This window comes from Giraffa tippelskirchi, chromosome 3 (genome assembly GCF_054371585.1).
Source record: "Giraffa tippelskirchi isolate mGirTip1 chromosome 3, T2T-mGirTip1v1.2.pri, whole genome shotgun sequence".
Classification (NCBI taxonomy): domain Eukaryota; kingdom Metazoa; phylum Chordata; class Mammalia; order Artiodactyla; family Giraffidae; genus Giraffa; species Giraffa tippelskirchi.
The window spans coordinates 31,873,044-31,883,620 of NC_137277.1; positions in this window are offsets into that span (position 1 = coordinate 31,873,044).

Genomic DNA, 10,577 nt, shown 5'->3' on the forward strand with positions numbered 1-10,577 from the left:
AGCATTGAAACATGTATGTTATCATATGTGAAACAGATCGCCAGTCCAGGTCCGATGCATGAGACAGGTGCTCAGGGCTGGTGCACTGGGATGACCCAGAGGGATGGGATGGGGAGGGAGGTGGGAGGGGGGTTCAGGATGGGGAACACACGTAAACCCGTGGCTGATTCATATCAATGCATGGCAAAAACCACTACAATATTGTAAAGTAATTAACCTCCAACTGAAATAAATAAATTAAAACAGAGAGAGAGGAAAAAAGAAGAGAGGGAAGAAATCCATTGCTTCTGTGGCTAGAAAAGCAAAGGGTGCAGCAACCCCCGATCATCGCTAGGTGGCGATCGTGGAAGCAAATGCTCAAATAGGGCGACCAGCCTAGGGGGCCTACGTTTGGCTTCCATGCCTCTCCTTTTTGACCCACAAAGTGTTTATATATGTTCTCAGGAAATTTTGCATAAAAATCTAGTGTTCCAGGCTCACTTGAAAAACAGTCCCAGGATCTGGCATCATCCGGTCCTGCGTCTCTTGGGGAACCAAGGCTTGCTCTGGGCAGAGCATCACTCCCACGCGGAGCACCCGGGCAGGGTTTGCCCGTTCTCCCCTCGTCCTGTTGATCGCTCACTCGTGCCACCTGCCTGGTTCTGCAGGCTAAGAGTCTGCCACCCAGTGGCCTCAAAACCACCTAAGGGATTGTCTGGTGAGGCATGTAGGTGTTTTTTTAGACCATTGCTGACTCAGAGCAGCCTATTGAGGGTTGAGAAGTGCTTGTATATATTTTTCTGTTGGTGACCACAGCCATGAAATTAAAAGACACTTGCTTCTTGGAAGAAGAGCTATGAAAAACCTATACAGCATGTTAAAAAGCAGAGACATCCATCACTTTTCCAACAAAGGTCTGTATAGTCTAAGCTATGGTTCTTCCAGTAGTCATGTACAGAGGTGAGAGTGGGACCATAAAGAAGGCTGAGAGCCAAAGAATTGATGTTTTCAAACTGTGGTGCTGGAGATGACTCTTGAGAGTCCCTTGGACAGCAAGGAGAGCAAACCAGTCAATCCTAAAGGAAATCAACCCTGATTATTCATTGGAAGGACTGATGCTGGAGCTTAAGCTCCAATACTCTGGCCTCCTGATGCAAAGAGCTGACTCATTGGAAAAGACCTGGGAAAGACTGAAGGCAGGAGGAGAAGGGGACGACAGAGGATGAGATGGTATAGCATAGAATATATAATAGGATAGCATCACCGATTCAATGGACATGAGTTTGAGCAAACTCTGGGAGATGGCGAAGGACAGGGAAGCCTCGTGCTGCAGTCCACTGGGTTGCAAAGAGTTATACATGACTCAGTGACTGAACAACAACAGTTTTACTCCTGACTCAGGTCTTACTGTCTGCAACCTCCTTTCACTGCTGCTCAAAGCTGTGAGGGGCCTCTAACTTGTGCCCACAGCACACGAGAGGTTTCCTACTGTTATGATCATGGGCCCAGATTTTTACTGTCTCTCCCATTAATCTGTAAATTCTCCAAGGGCAGGGACCAAGATAATCCTGTACCTGGCTCTTCAAAGGAATTCAACAATAGAAAGAAGGTAGGGGAAGAAGATATGAGTGCTAAGTCCCTTCAGTCATGTTGGACCCTGTGGGACGCTATGAACGCTAGCCCACCAGGCTCCTCTGTCCATGGAATTCTCTAGGCAAGAATGCTGGAGTGGGTTGCCATGACCTCCTCCAGGAGATGTTCCCGACCCAGGAATCAAAACCGCGTCTCTTCTGTCTCCTGCATTGGCAGGCAGGTTCTTTACCACTAGCGCCACCTGGGAAGCAGGTAATGTGGGGGAGGGTGTACTCAAACACCCTGGTTCTCAAGCCCGAGTGGGCATCAGCATCCCCTCCCTGAGACTTCCCTGGTGGTCCAGTGGCTACGACTCAGAGCTCCCAATGCAGGGGACCCAGGTTCAATCCCTGGTCAAGATCCCACATGCCCCAACTAAGAGTTTGCATACGGCAACTAAAAATTCCGCATGCCACAACTAAAACAAAGACCCCACATGCCGCACCTAAGACCTGATGTAGCCAAATAAATGTTTTAAATAATAATAATAATAAAATGAATTTTATGGTAGGCAAATTACATGTCAAAAAAGTAAGAACCCAAGAATCCCCTCCCTAGAGCAGTGGCTATAGCCCCAGGCCACTGGTGCCCCCTCCCACCCCTCCACCCCAGAGTTTCAGATTCAGTAGATCTGGGTGGGCTTGACAGCCTGCATTTGTAGTAAGTTTTGGGGCAGTGTTCATGCTATTGGCCCAGGAGCCACATTTTTGAGAACTTCTGCTCTTGGTGGCTCTTTTTCAAAAGATAAGTTTCCAGAAATAGTTTACAGATTTTTAATAATTCGCTCACCCTTGTCTTTCTATTTTAGAATTTAGCAGGCACTCAATAAAGACTGACACACACGGGGGGCTTTTGCTCCCCCTGCCTGCCGGACTCTGGAGGAAGAGGGCTGCTACGGTGATTTCCTCCTGCCTGAAGCAGAGGAGTGGGTTCCTGTGTGTCCTGAGGCAAGCCCACTGCCCTTCTGCCTCAAGCAATAATGCTCTGGACACAAAAGGCAAGAAAAAAGAAGTGGAAGGAGTAGGAGATCAGATTAAGATGCTACTCTGTATCCAGTGGCTTCCCAGGTGGTGCTAGTGGTAAAGAACATGGCTGCCAACGCAGGAGACCTGGGTTCGATCCCTGGGTTGGGAAGATCCCCTGGAGGAGGAAAGGGCAATCCACTCTAGTATTCCCACCTGGAGAATCCCATGGACAGAGGAGCGTGACAGGCTACAGTCCATGGGGTCACAAAGAGTTGAACACAAACACGACTAAGCACGCACACCTTGTGGGACATTCCTTGGGTCCTGTATCAGGATGCTACTCTGTATCCAGCATGTCCCCCTACTACGGGCCCCCCTTCCCAATCACATCGTGAAGTGAAAGTGGCAAATCTGGGTGATCAAGCCTCAAATTCCTGCTCACTGAGCCTGGACTTAGGTGGGGTTAGAGCAGCCACCGTCAGACAGTCCGAGATGCGCCTGCTCTCTGCCTAATGTCCTGGAAAGAAGCTTGTTGAGAAGAGATTCGAGAAACCACTGCTCTCCTTAAATCCTGGACCCAAACGCAACATCAGGAGAGACAGAAATCCATGACGGGGATGGGGGAGGGGCTACGCTAACAGAACACAGTGCCACCAAAAGCCTTAACCTCAGGTTGTTGGTCACATGGATGCAGTCGGCAAAGGAATTCTGTGGAGAACTGAGTCACAGATGTCAAGCGAAGCCCCCTGAGAACAAAGCCCAGACTGGCAGGAACTCTTCTGCCTCCCGGGGAGGCTCAGCTGCCAGCCAGATGGAGGAGGCTGGGTCTGGGCATTTCCCCCCAACCTCAGCCCGTGGGCGAAAGACGAGGGTTCGCTGCCACCCAGTGGTCACGGCTGGTAACACCCCGCGGATAAGGAAATAATGAAAACCAATAAAGGCCCCAAGAACGGATGCAAGAGAGGATAAAAACTATAATTATTTTAGTCTTTCCCAGTGAACACACGTGCCCATTTCTTGTGTATAAAACACTGGGCGAAAGTGGTATCCAAGGAAGAGAGTCGAACTCTTTTTTAAAGATCCCAGACCAGATATTACTGACCAAGAAAGAATGGACAGATCGGGAATTATTCAACTGAAGCCTCTTGGATCCCATCCAGATGTTCAACCAGCTGGTCACACTGAGTCCCCTCCAGTCAGTTGCTTTTCTTGATGTTTCTAATCAGCAGTATTATATATGTGATGCTATAAACTTTTATATTTAATATTAGCTCATAACTCAGGATCCGAAACCAGATGTTTTAGGTGAGAAAGAAATTGATGACTTATCAGTAGATTGAACCCAGGCCACTGGCTGCTTTCCAGGCGTTTTACCAGCTGAGCTGCAAAGCAGAGGAGTTGCTACCAGCTCCTTTAAGTTATGGAGAGAGGAAAAGACGAGAGAGAGAAGGAAAATGCTTATGAACAAAAAGCAGCATTCAAGGTCTTTTATGATTTTTTTTTTCTCTTATAAAGTAAGAGCTTGTGGTGTTGAGTCAGTAACAGGCAGGTGTTTCCAGACCTCAGGACGCATCCTCCTCTTCTTTGTGACGTCACGAAGTGTGGGTGCTAGGGAAGCAGAGGAGAAGAGAGTAAAATACAGGGGGATGCGACTGATGGTCACGAATCAGGTGGGATAATGTCGTTAAATTGTAACTGACTTTCCCCCCCAGGATTCCCCTCTACCCTGGGACGCAAAGAGCCAGGCCCACTGACGGGACGAATTGGGCCAAGTAGAGAGCAGAGAATGAAGAAATTTTCTGGACGGTGGTTTCAGGCTCCTGAAGGAGAGGAGGAATTCCTGCTTCAACGTCCCTCTGGAAAATATCCCCCAATCTGTGGATCTGGGAGCAGGACTTCAGGTGGGTTGCAGAGGAAGTTTCTGCAGCTGATTTCCTGGGTCAGAGTCCCGGGAAAGCAGCAGAGCCCAGACAGGGTGTGGCTGCGTGCAGCATCTGGCCAGTAGGGGCCAGGGAGCTTCCCAAGGAGAAGAACTTAACAAGTCCAGAGGATGAGCTCAAAAACCTACAGCTGACGCTGCTTTTGTGTGGGTGCTCGTGTTTCCAATGCCTCTAAAATCACCAAAGCCAGCTCCCTGTGGGATGCTTGCTCAGCAAGGGACAGCTAGCGGAGGTCCCCCCACCCCCACCCCAACAACCCTGGCATCTTTCTTTTCTCCTCCTATCAGACAAGACTACTTTTAATTCAGTTTCCTAAATGAGCTCTAAACCAATAGGTGATGAATTTTATATGTCAACTTGGATAGGCCACGTGAAAGTCACAGTCGTGTCCGGCTCTTTGTGACCCCATGGACTATACAATCCATGGAATTCTCTAGGCCAGAATACTGGGGTGGGTAGCCTTTCCCTTCTGCAGGGGATCTTGCCAACCCAGGGATTGAACCCAGGTCTTCCGCATTGCGGGCAGATTCTTTACCAGCTGAGCCATAAGGGAAGCCCAAGAATACTGGAGTGGGTAGCCTATCCCTTCTCCAGTGGATCTTCCTGACCCAGGAATCGAATCAGGATCTCCTGCATTTGCAGACAGATATTTTACCAACTGAGCTATGAGGGAAGCCCATAGATAGGCCATGGTACCTAGATATTTGGTCAAACATCATTCTAAGTTGTCTCTGTGTATTTTTTTTTAACATAAGATTAACATTTTAATCATCGACTTAGTAGATGACCCCTCTATAATCTGGGTGGGCTTCATCTAATCAGTTGAAGGCACTTGAGACTGACCACCCTGGAGGAAGGTGGAATTTTGCCAGCAGATGGAGTTTGGACTCAACTACAACTCTCCTGGGTCTCCAACCTGCTAGGTTGCCCTGCAGATTTTTTTGTTTTTAATTTGGCCACACAGCATGGCTTGCAGGATCTTAGTCCCCTGACCAGGGACCAAAGGATGAACCCACACCCTCTGCAGTGACAGCAAGGAGCTGCAACCACACGAGCCAATTTCTTAAAATCTTCTTTCAACACACACACACACACACACGTGTGTGTACATCCTATTGGCTCTCTGAAGAACTCTGACTAATACAGTGATTCCACAAAAGCATTACAGAATACACATAAATATATCTTTTCCTCATGGCCCTACCCCTACCCTGGTGGACTGAAAAGCAGAATAGGTGAAAAATTAGAATAAATCTCTCCATTACCTATGAGGTTTGTAATCTTGGGTGAATTAATCCCTGTCTGCCTTGGTTTTCTCATCTCTGAAATGGGATAATAATAGGCTAGAAGCAGCAGGACTGTGGTGAGGACTAGATGAGGCACACATTTCAATTCATAGAGGCATGCCCATCACAGAGTAGACACTCACTGGATACATCCCCATCTTTCATATCTCCTTGCTGTTCCCTCTGGCTGGAATAACTTTCCTCATCTTGCCATCCTAGAAATTTCCTGTTAATTTTCCAAAATCCCAAGCATGCCTTGTGTTCTGTGAGACTTCCCTGACGTTATCCACTGTGCCCAGAAAATAGCCATCACTAACACACATGCTTATGCTATCAGCGAAAAAAAAAAAAAAGACGACTGTGTAGAAAGCCATAGCTAGAGTTCTTCTACCTTCACATATTTCTTCATCCTTTTAAAAATATTTATTTGGCTGCACGCAATCTTAGTTGCCGCACATGAGATCTTTGGTTGTGGCCTACGACATCTTAGTGGCAGCCTGCGGGATCTAATTCCCTGACCAGGAATCAAACCCAGGCCCCCGGCGTTGGGAGTGCAGAGACTTAGCCACTGGACCACCAGGGAAGTTCCTACCCTCACATATTTCTGTTTTAAGCCGCTTTGCTGGGTTGGCAGAAAACTCAGACCTCACGGTTTGTGAGTCCCCAGGCTCCCCAGGGGCCATGTCAGCTTCCTGGAAGTGGGGTGTGTCAACTTTCTAGGCTGATTTCTGTACTAAAATACCACAGACAGAGCAGCTTAAACAACAGGAACATGTTTTCTCACAGTTCTGGGGGCTGGGAGAGGGAGATCAAAGTTGGGTTTTGTGAGAAGCCTCTTTCCTTGGCTTGCAGATGGCTGTCATCCCCTGATGCCCTCACTAGGGTTCTCCTCTCTCCTGGAGCATCCTTGGTGTTTCTTTTGAGTCTTAATCTCTTTTTCTTATAAGGACAACAGGAGGATTGGATTAGGACCCTAAGGGCTCATTTTGACTTAATTACCCATTTAAACGCCCTTTCTCTGAATACAGAGTACTGGGAGTTAGGATTTAACACAAGAATTCTGAGGGGATGGGGCTTCCCTGGTGACTCAGATGGTAAAGAACCTGCCTGCAGTGCAGGAGACCCCGGTTTGACTCCTGGGTTGGGAATATCTCCTGGAGAAGGGAATGGCAACCCACTCCAGTATTCTTGCCTGGAGAATCCCATGGACAGAGGAGCCTGGCGGGCTACAGTCCTCGGGGTCACAAAGAGTTGGACACGACTGAGTGACTAACACTTTGCCAGGGTGGCGGGAGTGGGGTGGGGTGGGGTCGGGCACAATTCAGTCCATAACGTTACCAAAAGCTCAACCTCTCTGAACACTGGTGCTGAATCAAATCCCACAGACAAGGTTTGGGGTGAAGTAGAAAAGGATAGCTTTATTGCCTTGCCAAGCAAAGGGAGACATACCAGGCTTCTGCCTTGAAAACTATGTGACTACTCTAGAAAACTTGATGAGGGTTTTCATAACAGTGGGTCAAAGGTGGGGTCTGACAGGATCAAGGAGTGAGCAGGGCTTGCATGCCCTTAGTCTCAGGTGGTCCATCTCCTAACCTTTATGAACTTCTCTAGTCCCTTTAATCTTGCCTCAGGTGGTTTCTCCTCCCTTGACTAGCAATCTGCCCTTTGGAACTCAGGGAAGTTCATAATGAATGGAAAGAAAAGAAAGGGTTAGTTACTCAATCATGTCTGACTCTTTGTGACCCCATGGACTGTATCCTGCCAGGCTCCTCTGTCCATGGGATTCTCCAGGCCAGCATACTGGAGAAGGTTGCCATTCCCTTCTCCAGGGGATCTTCCTGACCCAGGGATTGAACCTGCATCTCTTGTGTCTCCTGCATCGCCAGGCGGGTTCTTTACCAGTAGCACCGTCTGAGTGAAGTGAAAGTCGCTCGGTCGTGTCCGACTCGTTGCCGCCCCACGGATTATACAGCCCATGGAATTCCCCAGGCTAGAATACTGGAGTGGGTAGCCTTTCCCTTTTCCAGGGGATCTTGCCAACCCAGGAATCCAACCCAGGTCTCCTGCATTGCAGGCGGATTGTTTACCAGATGAGCCATCAGGCAAGCCCAGCACCACTTGTGGGTGTTCAATGAACACTTGAAATATTTTTCAGTATATACTGAAGGGGGGAAATATTACAGTTCACATTTGCCAGCCTCCCACCAGTCCGTAAACCCTTCGGTAAAATAGCGCACGTTTTTCTTACTGGCAGCAGTGTGCTAAGCACTTGGTAGCGCTGGAAATAAAGTTACAAGGAGCTAACACTGAGGGTAGGAGCCACCGCGCCCTCTAGTGGTGATGGCGCGCGTTGCACCCTTCTGGACTTGCCCTGAGCCCTGACCCCGCGCGGGGACCAGTCTGAATGGGACCAGTCCTCCAGGTCTGACCTGCGGTCCTGGGCAGCCAGGGCCACAGGGCAGGCACATGGTAGGAGTCACCCAGAACATGCTCCGCGGAGGATGTGGGACGGCTCTGAATGTGTGCTGAGGATCTAGAAGGTTTTGTTGTGTTTTTTTTTAATTGAAGTAATAGTTGATTTATAATTTTGAATCAGGATCTAGAAGACTTAACTGCTCCAGTCTGGCTCCACTTGTGAGCACCTGCTGCCTGAGGGGAGGAGCTCGCTCCCCTGCCACTGAGAGGAATATTCCCATCAGGTGGAGAGGCGCAGCCTCACAGCCTGTTTCAGGCAAGAGACTGTGAGACCCTCATTTCAGACCAGGTTCAGAGCTACTAGCTGGGCTCATAGGAAAAGAGGGACCAAAACATTCTCCCTTTCAAGGTCGAGGGGCAGTAGACACACAAACGCTGAGGTGTCCTGAATAGAAGGGCGCGGGGGAGAGGAGAGCAGGAGTAAGCTGTTAGGGGCTGAATTGTGTTCCTTCCCTGAATTCATGTGTTGAGGTCCTAACTCCCAGGACCTCAACATGTGACTGAATCTGAAGAGAGGGCCTTTAAATATGTGATTAAGTTAAAATGAGGCCATGGTGGTGGCCCGTAGTCCGATGAGACGGGTGCCAAGAAATTCAGACACACAGAGGACCACCAGGGATGCACAGAAGAGAAGCCAGGGGAGGAAGCAGGGAGGAGGTGGCCATCTGCAAGCCAAGGAGAGAGGCTTCAGGAGAAACCAGCCCTGCTGACACTGTGAGCCTGGACTTCCAGCCTCCAGAACTGTGAGCAAATTAATTTGTTTGTTAAGCCCCCTGGTCTGTGCTGTTGTTATGGCAGCCCGAGCAAACTAATACTGGGAAGATCCTCTGTGCCCTCAGCAAACATGTACTGGGTTCTCTCCAGGTCTCAGTTGTTGTTGTTCAGTCACTAAGGGACTGTGCTTAATGCTGAGCACCTAATGATGAATGAAGGGATTTCCCTGGTGGGCCAGTGGTTTGGTATTGTTTCTGTTTTCCACCCAGCCTTATTGAGCTTTGATTGACATGTAACATTGTGTAAGTTGAAGGTTTACAGTGTAATGACTTGATATGAGTACATATTGCAAAATGATTACCACCATAAGGTTAGTTAATATATCCATCACCATACAAAGTAACCTTTGTGTGTGTGATCTACTTTCTTAGTATACTTTCAAGTATACAATATAGTATTGCTAACTACAGTTACTGTACATTACATCTCCAGAGCCTATTCATCTTGCAACCAGAAGTTTGTACAGTTTGACCACCTCTACCTATTTTCCCATGCTCCCAAGCCTCTGGTAATCACTAATTTCCTGTCTGTTTCTATGAATTCCTTTAAGATTCTCTAAGTGAGATCATATAGTATTTGTCTTTCTCTGACTTATTTCACTTGGCATAATGCCCTCAAGTTTCATCCATGATGTTGCAAATCTTTTTTATGGCTGAGTACTATTGCATTTTATACACTTACCGTATTTTACCCATTCATCTATTAGGTTGTGTCCTTGTCTTGGTTGTGTCCATGTCTTGGCTATTGTAAATCATGCTGCAATTAACATAGGGTTGTAGATATCTCTGAGATAGTGATTTCATTTCCTTAGGATATATACCCAGAAGTGGAATTTCTGAATCATATAGTAGTTCCATATTTAATTTTTTTTGAGGAAACTCCAAACTGTTTTCCATAGTGGCTGCACCAATTTACATTCCCACCAACAGTGCACAGATTTCCCTTTTCTCCGCATCCTGACCAATACCTGTTATGGCTTGTCTTTTTGTTAATAACCAGTCTGACCAGTGTGTGGTGACATCTCATTGAGATTTTGATTTGTATTTCCCTAATGATTAGTGATGTTGAGCAGTCATTCATATACCTGATGGGCATTTCTATATCTTCTTTGGGAAAAATGTCTATTCGGGTCTATCACTCATTTCAAAATTTTATGAGTTTTTTGCTATTTAGTTGTATGAGTTCCTTATGTATGTTGGATATTAACCACTTATCAGATGACTGGCACATAGTGATTGATATTTTTCTCCCACTCCATAGGCTGCCTTTGATTTTCTTGGTCAAATGTTTCTTTTGAATACTTTTGGGAATGATAGTGTCATCATCGTTTCAGGATTTAAGCCCTGGAAATGTTTAAAATAGCAGAAATGCAGTTTTCCTGACCCTTTCAGCAAAGGTTGCTTCAAGTACAAAATGTTTTTACACAAATGTGTGGTATTCTTCCACAGAACCAGTTTCATATTTGATTAGAACTTCCAGGTAAAGGGTCGTTCCCATTTAAGGAAGTTCCTTGTATTCCAAATGGT